The following is a 13,904-nucleotide window of genomic DNA, read 5'->3' as shown; positions in this document are numbered from 1 at the left end:
TACGGGACATAGGAGAATCTCCCGCAAACATCTTGGATAATTTCACTGGGACCTTGTGCCATCCGATTAGCATTTTAAAGTTGTGTTCTATTGTGGAAGTAAAAAATGCACCCTGGAAGACCACTCTATACATCAGTGCCCACTCCTCCTCAGAAATCATTTGCCCCACCAGCTCTACCCAATACCTCTGGAAGGTTTGTCTGTCCTGCAGACAGGTCTCATTCATTGCTTTGTATAGCTTGGACGGTATGCCCTTTCTTGTTGTGGACTGGTCCAGTACTTTTCCACTGCTGTAAAAAAAAAACAACAGCGTGGGGTAAGATGTTCTGGTATCGATCCAAGCAGTGGCCAGAAATAGTACCTGACATTCAGTGGGTGTGCAACAAGGTTTTCCAAGTATGTCCAGTAGGTCCTCAGATCTTGCCTCATGTGTTTCAGAATCCCCCTAATTTGAGCCGCCTTATATCAGAAGCGGATGTCCGGGAACCCAAATTCCCCTTTGTGCTTAGGAAGGGTCAGGGTTGCCATTTTTACCCTTGGGGTCTTCTTCCCCCAAATAAATCTACAAAGCTCTCCTGTAATTTCCATGAAGAACTAATCCGGGAGCTGTCTCAGGAAGGCTGCAAACAAGTATAGCAGTCTGGGGAGCACGTTCATTTTTATGGAGGTCACCTGCCATACCATGTCAATATCAATGGGTGCCACCTCTTTAAGTCAGCCGTCAGTCTAGCGCATAAGGGATTGTAGTTAGTGTCCATCATTGCTAGGCAGAATCCTGTGCAGTTCCCTTGGGGAACATTGCAAGAAGATTAAGACTACAGGAGTAAGCAGTAAACCCAATTGGTAGCAGTCTGTACCACCCAGATTTACCTGGAAGCTGTGGCTGAGCAGTCAGACTTCTCTCAAGAAGAGTAAGGCAGTATACAGAGGATACACAATAGGGCTAAAAACACAGTAGAGCAAGCAAACACTGACCAGAGCTTGATATCAAAATTATATAATTATTTATTTAATACACACTTAAGGAAATACACTAGCACTATAAATCAAAGCAAGTTCAAACACAATCAGAAAAGTATACACACCTCCCTTAAGAATTATTAGACAAGTCTAAGTCAAAACGCCACTATTTGTAAAAACAGATGCGAGTGCGTAACTTAGATGGCACACCAATAATTAAGTTAAAGGGAGAGAAAAAGGCAGGTCATGAAAATAAAACAGTTGCCAACACTTTTCTAAGACCAAAACAATTTAGTGAAGGCAGAGTCTACTGTAGAGCCAAAGTTCATAGGCCAGGCCCACTTTAAATGGAGCAAGGTGAAATGTGCCCAAGATCACACAGTTTAGAAATGCATTCAAGTTTTTGAAAAAATGTTCAAAAGAGGTTGGGTTGATTCAGAAGGTAAAGTTTGAATGTCTGGGGGCCAACCCAGTTGGAAAGCCAAGGATTTAAGGGTCACCTTTAGCAAACCGTAGAAAGGGAGGCCAGGTGGAACACAGTACCTTTAAAGTTGAGGAAGCTCGAGCGGTGGCAGTTGTTCCTGGCAGCGGGTGCAGTTTGTGGTTTCGACCAGGGGAAGAGAAGATCTCGTCGAGGAGGAAACTTGGAGTCGTTGCACTGCCCAGGGAAGAGACCAGCCGCGGAGTTCATCGGTTAAAAGGTGCGTTCTATTTGCGGTCATAGTGGTGAAGCTTGGCTATCCGGCCGCTGGGGTTCTTGGCACGGGCAATTCGACCAAGAGACGTCCTTGAAGGCGAAATGGCGAACTGGTTGATCCCACCAGCTCAGAGGAAGAAGACTCTTTCAGCAGAAGATCTTCTCTTGTCCTCGGGAAAGTGGTGAGGTCGTTGCAGCAGGGCTCCAACGGTGGTGTCTTTGTTGCAGATGGCTCAGCTTCTCCCTTCTTCGGATTTCTTAGGTCCTGTGGCGACTTCTGAAGTTCCAGTCCCAAAGGCCCTGCTTTTATGCAGAAAAACCCCCATTCAACAGCCTAGCTGTCACTCATATATGCTAAGTGGTGAGCCGAGCGGCTCACCACTGGGCCAATCAGAACAGAACAGAGTGCAACTTGAGTTGCTAAGGCAACGCAGTCCTGGGTGCCCATTCCCCCACCCACACATCCTGGGGAACCCAGACAGAGTGGCACCAGTTGGAGGGCTTCTGTGGAGAAGCCCGCCAAAAAGTGGAACAAAGGGCCCGACCTTGGTTGGAGTTACAGAGACGGACACGAACGCCATTTTAGAAAAGAGTTCTGCCGAAAACACCCTACCGGTGATTTTATATTAAATAAATAAACCGGCGGTATCTTTAACATTGCACCAAAAAGTGGTGCGTTTAAAATCAATGGGAAAATCCCATAGGAAATATTCTGGTGGAATATTTTGCGTGGTAACCACTACCACCAGCCAGAAACTCGACAAGGGGGGGACTGGACAGTGCCCCCTTGGAAACAGACCCAGGGGCAATCGAATGAACCCCTTCCAGTACTGGTTCTGTTCACAATTTTGGACTAGTAATGTCAATGGTGACTTTACATCACTGGGAGAAAGTCAGTCCCAGGGTATGGAGTCTATGTTTGGAGGTCACTATGACACCCCTGCGTTACTGCACTGAGGGTGCTGTGTAACACATACACAAAAACAGATGATACCCTATGGAGTAAAAAGACCCCATAGCCAATAAGCACACAATAAGTCAAAGACATACCTCAAATCATGCCTAAGAGTGGGAGGAAGAGAGTCTCACTCTTAGCAGGAGAAAAAAACAAACCCTAAAAATCCAGCAAAGCTGCTGGGGGACTCACTAGGTTTGGGAAATTAGCTTTATAAGAGAAGTCTCCCTAACAATCATCTCCTCCAGGAACCTCCTTACCCAAATGCCCAAGTACAGAATACTCCTCTGGTTAACGCTCATACCTTGGAAACTTTCTTTCGAGCCGAGAAGGAGACTCTGCTCTAGTGTCAGCATAATAGCACATTTTCCTACATTGATTCTGAGCCCTGAGAGGCGGCAATACTCCGCAATCTAGGTCACGATTGATGGGAGGGAGTCCTGGACGTTCGTAAGGTAAGCCAATATATTGTCTGCAAATAACAAGAGTTCGCACTCGAACCTTCCCTCCTCCCCCGCTATGCCCTTGATTTGGTCGTTCATTCGATGCGCAATTGCCAATGGCACCATAACAAGGGCGTACGGCAGTGGGGATGTATGGTACCTCTCGTGAGTTCGAAGGTCTCTGCGAGTCCCCCGTTTATCCGAACCTTTGCCCTGGGCCTGTTGTACAGTTCTGCCACCCATTTCAGAAAGTTCGTTCCCATTCCCACCCTCCCCAGGACCTTCATCATGAAGGGCCACTCGACCCAATCAAATGCCTTCTCTGAGTCCAACGCAACTAGCCAGCCCCTTCATTTGTGCCCCTTGGATCAGGTTGATAGTCTTCCTGATGTTATCTGATCCTTGTCTTCCCCTAATGAAACTCAGCTGGTCGCGATGTATTAGGAATGGCAGAGCACCCTCCAGTCTCGTTCCCAGGACTTTTGCCAGTATCATTACTTCTCCATTAAGGAGGGAAATGGGCCTATAGGAAGAGTACTTAGTAGGGTCTTTCCCTTCCATTGGGATTGCTACAATAATTGCAGCCATCATCGTGGGGGGCGGGTGGGTCGCCTCCCGGACATGTGTTAAACATCTTCACCAGAAACGGGGCTAACAGGGATTTACATAGTTTGTAGAATTTTATTGTGAACCTGCCTTCCCCAGAGGCTGTCCCTGACTTCATACCTGTGATGGCTCGCAGGACCTCCTCTACAGTGATGGGGTTCTCAAGGTTTTCCACCTTTTCCTTGGGGAGCCCCTGGAGGGGTAACATTCTTAGGAATTTGTCCATTTGAACCTCCTCCCCCTCCCAGGTGTAGAGGATGGATACTGTAGTACTTTACAAATTCAGTCCCAATGCTCTTGGTGTCATAGATGCACCTGCCCTCCTTCGTCTTAATAGCCCCTATGGTCCTCCTCTGTATCTCCTCACTGTCCCCAGGACAGGATCCTATCCGCCTTGTCCCCCTTCTCGTGGTATTTCTGCTTCAGGAACAGGAGTTTTTTTTCGGTGTCCTGCGTCAGGAAGGTCTTCAGTTGCGTCTTCGTCGAAGCGCCTTCACCTCATTAGGCGATATATACTTTCCCTGGCTGTATCTGCTCCATTTTCCTACGGAGCGTGCTCTCACTCTCCCTCCCTTTCTCTCTTTTTCTTCGAACCTATTCTCATCAGGGTCCCCCTAATAGTTGCCTTGAAGCCCCCCCAGATTGACTGGATCCCCACCTCTCCGGAATCATTGAAGTGGAAGAACTGACCCCTTACAAACACATACCTCCCATTGGAGTCGGACAGCACGGATTCTATTGTTAAGCCCATTCGTGTTGAGATCAGAGTTGCAACCCCACGCCTCTTCTTGACACCAGAGGCCATAATCACTTGCCCCACCGCGCGGGAGCATAATTTGGATTCACCCCCCTCCGCCAGTGTTTCCTGGAAGCACATCCAATCGAGGCGGGCCCTCTTGAACTCCCGGAGCACCGAGGACCTTGTAGACAGTGAATTAAGACCCCGGACATTTAAGGAGCCAATGTTCATTTCACCCAGGTCAGACATCGCCTCTTTAACTGGGCCTCTACAACGCACCATCCTTTGAGAATGTATATCCCCTGAACCTTAGCAACCACATCTCCCCTTAACAGCCCATCCTTGACCCTCCCCCCCCCCACCCACGGCAGCCAACCCCGCCCGGATCCATCTCCTCTATCGGGATTGAATCACCAGAGCTCCTACCCAATCAAGGACCAGCTTAACTAAGCACACTAACTCGAGTCCCCTTCTCTGACCCCTTTTCCAACCACAATAAATTTACCATCTAACCTCCCCCCCACTTCATGTTATGCACAGAGACCCTGCGCCATGCCTCCAGGCATGTCCCACAGGCTGAAGAGGGACTGGCTGGAGAGGAGTTGAGTTTCCTGAATTTTCTTGAGCCTGGAACTTTGCATCTATCTTGACCCTTTATGCGCCATCGCCTGTCCTCCTGGCTCTTTTCCTCACCTTCCACTCTCTGCCAGTCTCCTCCCATTAACTCCTCCTTGACCCTTCCAATATCTATCTCCGTCACCAGTTTATAGCTGTAGCCATCGATTTCAAAGGTTATAGAGAATAGGAAACCCCATCAGTATCTCCCCTCCTCTTTTCACTGAGCTACTTCGTTAGAGGGGGCGGGGGGGAGCATAGGCGCCTCTTTGTCAGAGTGAGTTCAGACAGGTTCTGGCAGATCACCTCCTTCACATTTTCCAGGGACACCGAGCCCAGGCCCCTCTCCTTTTCCAGGATTTTTTTGTCTATCTAGGTAGTTATGGAAGCGTGTGAGCACGGAGCGTGCCCCCCCCCCGGCTGCTCCCGCTCTGTGGACACTTTCAAGTGTGGGTTCATCCATGTTCTCATCTCCGAACAGTGCCTTCACAACCTCATGGATGATCCTCAAGTCTCTTAACGTTTCGCCCTCCTTCTCCGGGATCCCAAAAATTCTCAAGTTATTTCTTCTCTCACAGTTTTCAAAATCGTCCATTGTTAGGGCCACCTCCCCTTCTCTTCTCTCCAGCTCCACCAACCTCATGTCTATCTGGGTTTTCATTGTCTGGAGGGAGGTCTGGTTGTTCTCAACCACCTCAAGCCTCTCGTCCATACTGTCGATTCTGGCATTTATTTGGTCTACTTTTCCGCCAATGTCTGCCCTCATTCCCCTGATCTCTTCCAAAAGGGAGGCGATTTCTCCCTTGGTGGACATGGCATCGCTCCCTACCTCCGACATGTTGGAGTGAGTTGTATCACTCTCCAGCTTTTTGCCCTCCAGTCCATGGGCATGCGGGAGCTCTGTTCTATATTCTTAGGTCTCTCGTGGTCCCCAAGTCCCTTGCTGTTCGGCCCTCTCTCTAGCGAGACCCACTCCACTCTCTTCCGTGGGCCCACACACAGTTGCTGCCTTTTGCCGCTATTCTGTGCCCCATAGTCCAGGTCACTTAGGTGGTGGGGGGGGGTGGGTAACAGGACGGGCGCACCCCCTTCCTCTCCTTGTGTATGATTGTCACCTTCTCGCTGCTCACCTCACACGCCTCTTCACATCTGCATGCAGGCTATGGTTCTATCAAACTTTCACCCCGACTTGCTTCATTGCCTGGGAGTATGGTGTCAGGTGATGTAGATCTTCAACGTGGCGGCCACGCGCCCCAGGTATGTACCCTGGGGGCCCTCGCCTTGTCCTTTCTCACTTGGCTCTGTTGGGGCCACACAGGGCAGTTGATGGGGCTTAAGGGGGGCGGACTCCGATCTGAGTCTCCCCCTGCGCAGTGTCCACTCTTCAATACACTGGCAAACTAGGGCCCTCTGCTACTGGAGGCAGTGGTGGGAGTCTTCAACAAGGCGGGCACACGCCCCAGGTATTTACCTGGGGGCCCACACCTTCTCTGGTTCTCCCAAAGTTCTGTTGTTCTCCCGAGTCTCCTCCACCTCCTGTCTGGGCCCACTGTGGGCCTTCTTCCTCACTGTGTGCACCCCTTCTATGCCCCCTCCTCTCTCCTTCACCTGTCTCCTGCTTCTTCTAATGTGTGGGAGGGGGCACCTCCCGGCCAGATCCCAATCCAAGCCCTGGCTGGGCTATTGCTGTGAGGGTTGCTTTTTCTTATAGTGACTGGGACATTTCCTGTGCTGCATACTTGGTACCCTCAATGGGCTTGCTGGGCTCAGTGCTTCAGCGCCTGGCCTGTTCCAGGTGGTTCTTGCGCCCCAAGGGGTGATCCTCACCTCTGCTCTTGGGCGAATGAAAGGAGAGAGGAAGGGAGGGGGGGCGGACCGGCCGGACCCCCAATCAGGCCCCCGCTCCATTGGGGTGGGGGGGGGGGAGTCACCAGCCCCAGCCCAGTCTGCACATTGCATTTGAGCGGGGAGGGACGGCAGCCTAGCATACTCCCCACCGCACATGGGGTTAGTGAAGGTATTGTGTTGCTGTTCTTTGGAGCAAAGCTCAGTCGCAGTTGAGGCAGTCCCTACCGAGCCGGGGTTGCTGCGGTCTCTGGCCCGGCTCTCATTATGATGTGATGTGATGTAGAGGTGGCCCCCTGGACGTCCTGAGTGTCTGCTTGCTGTATTGTGCCTCATTGGTGCCCCCGGTGCCCTTACGCCAATCCCTCCTCCGGGGGGTTGGGTGGGTGGTCGGCTGATCCTCAGCAGTCTGCATGTCTCAGGGGACCCGCCTGGCTGCGCGGGCCAGGTAGTCTGCTCACCGCCTGCACCACTGCTGTGTTGTCTCTTGGTACCCTTCCCTGGATCGGTGCAAGGGGGCTCTACGCTTCTTCATCCGGGTCTTGTTTGAGGGATGCAGCAGTGCAGTCGGGCTCCCAGGCCCTATGAGGGTCGCCAGTTCGCCCTCACCTGTGTTGCCAAATGAAGGGGGTGGACTACGCTTGGCGCCACTCCTCCAGGGGTTGCAGGCTATGGTGGTGTTGTTCGCATGTGAGGGCGGACACTCAAGTAAGTATGAAATTGCTCCCACATGCTCTGGATTACGGTGTCTCCACCTCTGTACTAACCGGGCCTTCGGGAGCACTCCCCCCCCCCGCTCCGGGCGGGCTGCCGCGCACTGCTCCCTGGGTCCTCGCTGCAGCACGGGAGCACCTGGGCCACGTCTTCTAGTGACCAAACACTCTGGCGCAAGGACTAGATGTCCATCCCACTCCCCTGAGAACTCTTCCGTGATTTAGGGCCCCCAGGAAGCAAGGGCCTGCCAACAGTTACCTGAATCTTATTTGGAAGGGGGGGCCCCCCCGTCACTGTGCAGACTCCTCCGATGGCATTAACCACCACAGCGCCGCGCCACCAATGGCTCCTCCGCCGGTCTTCACACGGCCCAATGCAGCCTGTTTTCCCCAAGGTCCTCCCACTACCCGATCCCGGGGGGTCAGGGGGAACAGGGAGCTAATTCATTGTCCTGCCCTCTTTCGCCATGATTGGCGTGGTCTGCTGGGCCCCACTCCACGGAGGGCCACTATCGGCCAGCCCACTTTCCCTTTCTTGTCTAGAACCCTGCCTCAGGTCCTTAGTGCGGCTTTCCCCACCGCTGACAGTGCCTCGGATATCTTGGTACTCCTGTCACCAAACTCCTCGGGAGAAAGGCTGGCGGGTGTACTGGGATCTCGTGCACCACTGGGGGGGATCTAAACTGTGGGATTCGTGGGGGGGGGCTCAATCCACACTTCGGCCATGGGTCACGGAATGAAACGCAGAGGCTACTCCATCTCTGCACCCCCAGTGGCCACCCTGGTCTAGCTTCTTAGTGTAATTTTCATAGAGTCAGTGGGCTGGGGGGTAGGGGGGATTCAATGAGTAATTGAAAACTAAAAGGTATACACTCAAAAATTCAGCAACACTTATGAATGCGCATATAATTGCCGAAAGATTATTGGTGCAAACTCTAAAAGGACCATCCCTCACAGGTCCCAAACGTATGCCACAAGATTGTGTCCAATAGCACCATCAGGACCACAGTTGTACTCTTTCAATAACTATACAAGTCATCATAAGTAACTCTGTACATTCTGATACAAGAAAATTACAGAAAAAAATGCAACACTCATAAAAGAAAAATTCACAAAATGTAATTCAAAATATTACCAAGTAACGTTAGTGTCAATACAATAATGGTTCGATATATAATCAGTCCAAACATACTTAAATGTACATATTCATAATATAGATAATCACAAGCATGTTAACAAATATTCATTGTAGAAGTTCAATATATTAACAATTTGTTCAGGAGTATCTCTTCATCAGGAGTAGACAAATTCCTAGAATCAAACAAAAATAATAACCTTAAGAACCAAATTCATAGACGCCTACCAATCAATAATAAAACATGAGTAATATTCAGGCCAACCTGGTGTCAATCAATCAGCGTTACATTAAACATCTATAAACTATCTTTTGTTGTCAAAAGATGTGAGGAATAATTCCCTGAAATTAATAAAAACAAAACTTACCAAAAAAACCATCATACAAAATATAGAAATTCAATTTAATATTACCCGACTATTTGATAGTTCACACCTAGAAAATGTTGTAGTTGACAATTATCCTTTAAAGGTAAAGGATAATAAATGTATAAAATAAAAACAAAAAAAAGAGAACATGGAATCTCCATGATCCACTTCATATAAATGCCCTAAAAAAATGTATGATTGTTATTGACGTTTTTTCTGTAATTTTCCTGTATTAGAATGTACAGAGCTTACTATGTATAGTTATTGAAAGAGTGCAACTGTGCTCCTGATAGGATGCTATCAGGCACAATCTTGTGTGTGATGAATGCGCGACTATGGTCCAAGTCTTAGATGACAGGTGGCAGCGTTGTTACAACATTGTTAAGCAGGAAAGCATCCTTGAGACTGAAGCATGTAGGAACAGAGAGGTCTTCTGTCCTCTTTGGAATCGTAAAGATTCTTCTTCTAAACAGGGGGTGAAGTAGCTGCACAGGATAGAGCCTTCTGCATGAGGGGATTATCTCTGAACTGCTTGCATTTAGCCGACTGCACGGCTAGTAGGTTCTGTGATGTGGACCATAAGCATCTGTGTGGCATATAGGAGCAGAGATCAATGAGAGGTATTCTAGCACTCATCCATGTGGGGTGCCGTGCTCCAGTCCTCAACAGGCCAAATTCATCACAGGTGTTTAGGATAGCCACATGCACATGGCAAACACTGCACTTTACAAATACTGCATAACATCACACATCTTTGGAGGATCCTAATCTGGAGTGTTTCCTTTTGAGGAGGTAAGCAATGATGCAACAGTATTTCCACATGTTAATGAGAGACTTGGTGGGGCCCTGTTGGGACAGGATTGTCAGGTGTGGATGAGAGACTTCACGTGACAGTGTCACCTGGATAGAAGCATTTGTGGGATAGTGTTATTGAATTATAAACTCTAGTACATCAGTGTTTGTAGGTATCAAATGGATCAAGTGAGACAATGTTTCAAGTGAGAGAATGTTTCAAGTATCCTTAGAGAATCTATTTAAGTGTTGAAGGAGCCTTCGGATGAACATTGCTTGTAAATTTGGATGGGAGCTTCTGTGGAGACAATAGTTTTAATGGGAGCTTTGTGGGCCAGCGTTCTCCGATGCAGATAGAATCTCTGGTGGGAGAGTATTTAAAGTGAATAAGAGAGTTCCTAGGGCCAGTTATTTCATGATTTTGTTGTAAGCTATGGTTGAGGTGTTTCCAGCTGTGTCTGTGAACTCTGGTGGGAACGTGTTTAGGTATGGTGGGTAGCTATGATGGAACTTAGCTTTCCAGTGGGGCTGGGGGTCCTGCTAGCAGTTTGCTTCCAAAGTTCAGTGGTACAGAATTTGCAGAAATGGATAGGAGCCCTAGTTGTAAAGTTTTTCCATGAGAATGTGCTTTGGAGGAACAGTGTGTACCGCAGAGGGACTGTGAAAAAGCGTAGACTTCAGCTGTCTACAGAGAACACATATGCAAATGGTTATTTCTCATCTGGTATGGCACAGTGGGCTAAAACCATAAAAGCTGGCCATTTAAACTGTATTCGTTCTTTACACTATAGGTGAATAATGAACAGGATGAGAGCCTGTTCCTATTATAGGTAGTAAGACTTATTCCTATCTGAAAGTACTGTATTATGGACAAAAGAGTCCTGGCTATACCAGATACAGTTCCCCACGGCAATAAAACAATGGCACAGGTATTCAACGAACTGGTAGAGGTGGAGGTTTGGCAGTAAATCGTTTAATATTTTTTTAGAAACCATAAAAATGAAAACACCGGCCATGTAACATATTTGTGAAACGGGAGATTGTCTTTTCCCCAATCTCGCCTCTCACCAGTTCAGACGAATACCTTAATATTACACATGCCCAGCTCAGCTAGCCATTTCTACAGCTGGTAAGATAGCTCAGTGGCTTCATCTCTCACTGCTTTGATCTGTGTGAAATCTGCAAGTTCAAATCCCTGCATTGCCAACTCAGCATTTCATCCTTCCAAAGCCCATAAATTAGTACCAACTTCAGTTTGGTGATAATTGTATGTAAATGTTCTATGTAAGGTGCTTTGGTGAAAGCGCTATATAAATCATCACAAATCTATGCCACAGGTGCACAACTTACGGCACGTGGGCCAGTTGCGGGCCGCCATGTTATTTTGTCAGGCCTGCCAGCAACAAAGATTTCCCTAATGGAGTGCAGCCCGGAAGCAGCATTAGGCACCCTCCATTAGGAAAATACTTTGTTATTCTTCTGTGCCAGACAAAACGCTGACCCTCATTGGCAGCAGCCATAGTACCAGAAACACTGCCAGGGTTCCTGCACGTCTGGTAAGTACATGTGGAGGGGAGGGTGTGTGTGTGTGTGTGTTTGCGTGTGTGTTTTCGTTAGTTTGTATGTTGAGATGGGGGTTGGGGCCCATAGGGCTTAGTGTTTGGTTGAGGGGTGGGGCCCATGGGGCATAGTGTTTGGTTGAGGCCTGGGGCCCATGGGGCATAGTGGTTGTTGAGGGCTGGGGCCCATGAGGCATAGTGTTTGGTTGGGGCATGGGAGCCATGGGGCTTATTGTTTGTTGAGGGCTGGGGCCCATGGGGCATAGTGTTTGGTTGAGGTGTGGGGGGCATGGGGCATAGTGTTTGGTTGAGGGCTGGGGCCCATGGGGCATAGTGGTTGTTGAGGGCTGGGGCCCATGAGGCATAGTGTTTGGTTGGGGCATGGGAGCCATGTGGCTTATTGTTTGTTGAGGGCTGGGGCCCATGGGGCATAGTGATTGGTTGAGGTGTGGGGGCATGAGGGGTGGGGGCCATGGGGCATAGTGTTTGGTTGGGAGGTGGGGGCCATGGGGCAAAGTGTTTGGTTGGGGGTGGGGGCAATGGGGCATAGAGTCTGGTTGGGGGGTGGGGGGCATGGTGTTGCAGTCCATAAGAGTGAGCCCAATAGTAAATCCAAAACAAGCAGCTAAGAGATGTACATCCTTTGCTTTTTGGGGAAACCGGACTCAACGAAGGCCATACTCCTCTTGGCCCACCTAAACAGCAAAGTAAAGCAGTCCAAAATAAGGGAATGTTCAATCAAGGGTCAATAAAATATATATACTTTAATTAAACAGACAACATGCAATTACTGAATAGAAATACATGATAACAATGGAAAATGTGTAGTACAAAATATAAGTTTGACAAATAAAGACTGTTACACCTCAAAAACGTATTCTTTTTCTATGTGTTTAGTAAAAATAGGGGGTTGAAAACGCCTCCTGCCACGCCCCGCCACGGCTACCGCCCCGCCCACATTTACTTTTCGGCCCACATAAGCCAGCATGTAAGGTACTTCCGGCCCTCAGTCAAAATCAGTTGTGGGGTTTCTCTCCTCTTTAAAGATTGTCGTCCAGGAATCATTTTGTCTCTCTCCCTCTTATATTTTCCTCCACGTAAATGTCTTGGTAGCATATACTTCTGTAGCTGTGATATTTAATGTTGCCCCTCTCTCTTTGGGTAGTTTAGTTGGATCATCTTTTACTCTCGCGTGTCTCTCTTGTCCTCCCTTGCTAGGATTCCTTTCTGGTTTACAATCTCTACCTCTTAACATATGTGGTAGTGTCCCTTCTTCCCAGGGTATTGCTGTCTCAGTCTTACTGATACCTCTTACAGCTTTCATTGTGATTGGTTCTTTATAGTTACATTGTTCCCTCTCATGGGGTGAATTGTTTGGCTTATCTGTACTCTTGTGGCCCTTTCTTGCCCTCCCTTTATAGGATTCTCCTTCTGGTTTATACTCTCTACCTCTTAACGTATATAGTACTCTTCCCTTTTCCCCAGGTTTTTGTATCTCAGAGTTACTGATATCTCTTCCTGCATTTACTGTGATTCGCTCTCTCAGATTACTATAGTTCCACTTCATCGACTTCAATGTGACTGTCTCGTCAATTCTACAGAGACAAGTTCCTGCTATTCCAAAATGATCGCACGGCAGTCTCCCAGTTACTGTGGGGCCTCTCTTCGCACAGGATCTCTCCGGTTTCTCAACGTTGCCGTCTTCTCCGGTGTCCCGCTCTCCATGCTCCCTCTCCTTTTGAGCTGGTAATGCTGTGGGTATCCGGATAGTTTGCTGCTTTCGCAGTATAGTGGTTTTGGCGATTTTCTATGGGCACCCTGACCACCACAAAGTCGTTGTGGTCACACCACCACAGTCTGCTCCTCAGTTTGTCCCTCTGTGTGGATGCTGAGCATCCGGTGCTTTGCTCTCGGTCAGAGAGCAGTTTTCAAAGCTGCGGGCTCCGCAGCTCGGAGAGACTCCTCTATCAGGTGTTAGACTGCCAGGGGGTCTCCCTTGCTTGCGTATGCATCTCTCTGCCTCGCCTTGGCGTGTCCTCCTCTACCAGTCTCCTCACCCCAGTTAAATGGAGATTTTGGTTTAAAGGCATAGATCCTCTTTGTTGGTAACAACATATTTTAGTTTTCTCTTCAACCAAGTCTCTGGATCATATTTGGTTCTGTGCATCTGATATTCTCATATAGGTCAGAATGGGGTATGACTTATGGAGTTTCTCACCAGCACGGCAGTTCATGTCCCTAAAGAGGAGTCTCTCCTGGTGAGGTCCCACTTGCCTTGACCCCTGGGAAGGGTGCTATGGAGATGCCTCTCCTCCCTAGACTCGCAGAGGGAGGGGCTCCCCTTTTGGGCAAAGGATTGAATTCCCTTGATTCGCCACATAAACCAATTGGGTGCAAGATAAATCCAGGCTTTGATTAGGACTGATCATTATGCGTTCTAGTGCTGGATCTTCATGTGAGGTGAACAGTGATGTATT

At 48.7% G+C, this 13,904-nt stretch overlaps 1 protein-coding gene across 4 annotated transcripts in view; it reads right to left on the bottom strand.

Moving 5' to 3' along the window:
- The window catches only part of LOC138566737 (protein FAM98A-like), a 702,281-nt gene that overhangs the window by 533,952 nt on the left and 154,425 nt on the right, over positions 1–13,904 (bottom strand). The gene's annotated exons all lie outside the window — the stretch shown is intronic.

Source organism: Ambystoma mexicanum, chromosome 2p (genome assembly GCF_040938575.1).
Source record: "Ambystoma mexicanum isolate Mex_15411 chromosome 2p, UKY_AmexF1_1, whole genome shotgun sequence".
Lineage (NCBI taxonomy): Eukaryota > Metazoa > Chordata > Amphibia > Caudata > Ambystomatidae > Ambystoma > Ambystoma mexicanum.
The sequence above is the reverse complement of the archived record's forward strand: the minus strand, read 5'-3'. Positions and strand labels throughout refer to the sequence as shown.